Here is a 3241-nt window from a genome sequence, read left to right on the forward strand (position 1 = left end):
CATGTGCTGAAATAATTTTCCTTGTATTTATGTTCGTTATACAGGATTTTTTGGATGTTGCGGAAAACCACAGTCTGATTGCACATGCCCTCAACCTGGAACATTTGGGACAGAAACAGTAGCCTTTTTTATCCTTTGAATGCCTCTGTCTTTGTTTAGTGAATGACTGGTGAGTCTGGGCCAGGAAGGAGGTGTGGCAGGGAGGGGGAGACAAACCCTGCAGTCCCCATCAGGCACATGACCCGGGAGGCCTGGTGCAGGCGGTGGCCACATTTTCCCTCCACATCTGGCCATCCCCTGCCTGCTGAGCTCCAGTCCCTCTGCATCCTGTACTGTGGAGACGTCAGCCCTGGACAGGGGAGGAGAGAGGGAAGGAGAGAGGAAGGGGAGGTTGGGAACTGGTTGTGACTAATGTGCCAAGGGTATCCTATGTCTAGATTTTTCTCATCTTGTTCAATCTTTCTAGAAACTCTGAGAGGTGAATATCATCACCCATGGGTAGATAAGAGGAAACATGAGCCATTCAAGGACCAGTCAGGATTCCACAACTAGGAAGGAACCAATTACCTTGACCCGAGAGGCAGACTCTCCCTCCACACCTAGGGGCTTCCCTGAGAACTGACCCGAGGCCTTGGGTCTCAGATGAAGATCTTAACGTTACTTCAGACTCTTCTAGGAATTTTGCTAAACACTTCAGTTTAGTAAATACCCATTTTGGACATACAGAGCATGTTCCATCTTCAGATTTTTGATGAAAATTCAATTAACTATTAGTTAAGAAGAAAAAAGAGAATTTTATTTGCGCCAAACTAAGGATTATAACATGGGAAGCAGATCCTCAGAAAGCTCTGCCTGTTAGAAGTTGAAGGCATAGTCATACACATTTTTGAGACAAAGGATGATATATCAAAATGGCATACTGATATTTTACATAAAGGTCACCAAAGATACATAGTGCAGGTAAACACATACAAAATGAGCAGCAAGTCATCATGACTCTTTACAGAGCTGGGAAAGAACACTATTCTTTTTTTTTTTAAGAGGGTATTAAATGATTTTTTGATTACACATGATAATGGATGATACACAAGCTTCATTCCCATCTATAAATTTATCTGGTACCATAATTCAATTTAGATACATTGCATAGAAGTCCCAACAATCATATTACTAACCAAAAAACGCCATGACTTTGCTTGGGTGACCATTTTAACGGTGAACTCCAGGTCACAACACAGTAACTGTCAGTTCAACTACACCAGGGTTTTTGAAAACAATGGTTTCTCCACCCAAGCACGTTGTAAATAAATTTCGAATGGAACCTGGCATCACCCTGAAGGAATTCTAACTTCACACTCTTGAAGTAGTTTACCAAAATGGCTTCAGAGTAGACTAACTTTACACAGCACATTAAAAAAAAAGACATTTATTCAGCATCATGATCAGACTATTACATTTAGCAATCAACAGCATGGGTACAAAAAAACCAAAAAACAAAAAAAACAAAAAACAAAAAAAAAAAACTACACTAAAACCCTTTGTTGTAATGCTTTACACTTTCCACAGAACAGAAACTAAAATAACCTGTTATACAATTAGTCACAAATACAGTCCTTGAGGTTTTTTTTTACCAATACACATGAGTATTGTCTAAAACATGTTTTCTTTGTGTCAGCTAGGCCCTGCCACCACTGTGCTTGGTTGAGTTCACAAATCTATTGCAACTTGTGGCTTCCCTGTCACTTCTCTGGCTTTCCTCTCCTGCTAAGCTTTGTTTCCTGGCAGTAATTAAAACCTTCTGCCACTCCCATAGCTGCTGCTGCTGCTGGAACTGCAATAGCCACCTTAGTTTTGTGGTTTGGCAAAGTATTGGCCTCCACCAGCATAGGGGCCAGAACCTCTGCCTCCAAAGTTTCCTCCTTTCATGGGTCCAAAATTTGAAGATTGATTGTTGTAATTGCCAAAATCATTGTAGCTTCTGCCACCTCCAAAATTGTTTCCATTATCACCACCAAAGCTGCCTCTGCCTCCTCCATTGTTATAGCTGTCATAGCTTCTTCTCCTTTCATAGCCACTGCCCTGGTTTCCATAACTCTGTCCACCACTTCCATAGCCTGTGTTTCCTCCAGAGTAACCAGGGCCACCTCCTCTATAACCACCACCATTACCAAATCCATTATAGCCATCACCACTGCCACCATATCCACCACCATCACAGCTGCCACCAAAGCCACCTTGACCCCTGAAGTCTCCTTCACAACCAAAGTTGTCATTCCCACCAAAATCACCTCAGTGACCACCACCAACGTTTCCAGAACCACTTCCACCTCTTTGGCTGGATGAAGCACTAGCCATCTCTAGCTTTGAAAGGGCTTTCCTTACTTCGCAGTTATGGCCATTCACTGTGTGGTATTTCTGAAAGACAATCTTGTCTATAGAGTCATGGTCATCAAAAGTTATGAAAGCAAAGCCTCTCTTTTGTCACTGCCTTGGTCTGTCATGATTTCAATCACTTCAATTTTTCCCAAATGTTCAAAATAATCTCTTAGGTGATGTTCTTCAGTGACTTCTTTAATGCCACCAGCAAAAATCTTTTTCACTGTTAAGTGGGCACCAGGTCTTTGAGAATCTTCTCTTGAGATGGCCCTCTTTGGTTCCACAACTCTTCCATCCACCTTGTGTGGCCTTGCATTCATGGCTGCATCTACCTCCTTCACAATGGCATATGTGACAAACCCAAAGCCTCTGGAGCACTTGGTGTTTGGATCCCTCACTACCACACAGTCTATGAGCATTCCCCTTTGCTCAAAATGGCTCCTCAGACTCTCATTGGTTGTTCCAAAGCTCAAATCTCTGATGAAGAGCTTCCACAGCTGTTGGGATTCTTTGGGAGACTCTGACTTAGACATGACAGCAGTAGAGGGGGGAGACTTTCACGATGCTTACTTCGTGGCGTCCACGGGCAGAAAGCAGAACACTGTTCCTTTAAGAAGTAACATTGCTAGCATCAGAAGAAAAAGAAAAAAAATTGATCTTTACAGTTGAGCAGGCACTCCCATCTTTGAGGAACTCTAGTTAATGTGTAAGGCAGACACACAATGCACATTAGGGAGGGAGGGAGGAGGCCCAAAGAAACAGAGAGAGAATTTTATGTTTTAAGTTTTTCTTGTCCTACCTTAAAATATAAATTTTATTTCATCATCTTCCCCCTTTTGATCATTAATCTTTCAATAGAAAGCAT

At 42.2% G+C, this 3241-nt stretch overlaps 1 pseudogene; it reads right to left on the reverse strand.

Annotated features, from left to right (window-relative positions):
• Positions 1–1788: 1788 nt before the first annotated feature.
• On the reverse strand, positions 1789–2909 carry LOC102995979 (heterogeneous nuclear ribonucleoprotein A1-like; annotated as a pseudogene).
• Between the last annotated feature and the right edge of the window lie 332 nt (positions 2910–3241).

The sequence above is a fragment of the Physeter macrocephalus genome, chromosome 2, assembly GCF_002837175.3.
Source record: "Physeter macrocephalus isolate SW-GA chromosome 2, ASM283717v5, whole genome shotgun sequence".
Taxonomy (NCBI): domain Eukaryota; kingdom Metazoa; phylum Chordata; class Mammalia; order Artiodactyla; family Physeteridae; genus Physeter; species Physeter macrocephalus.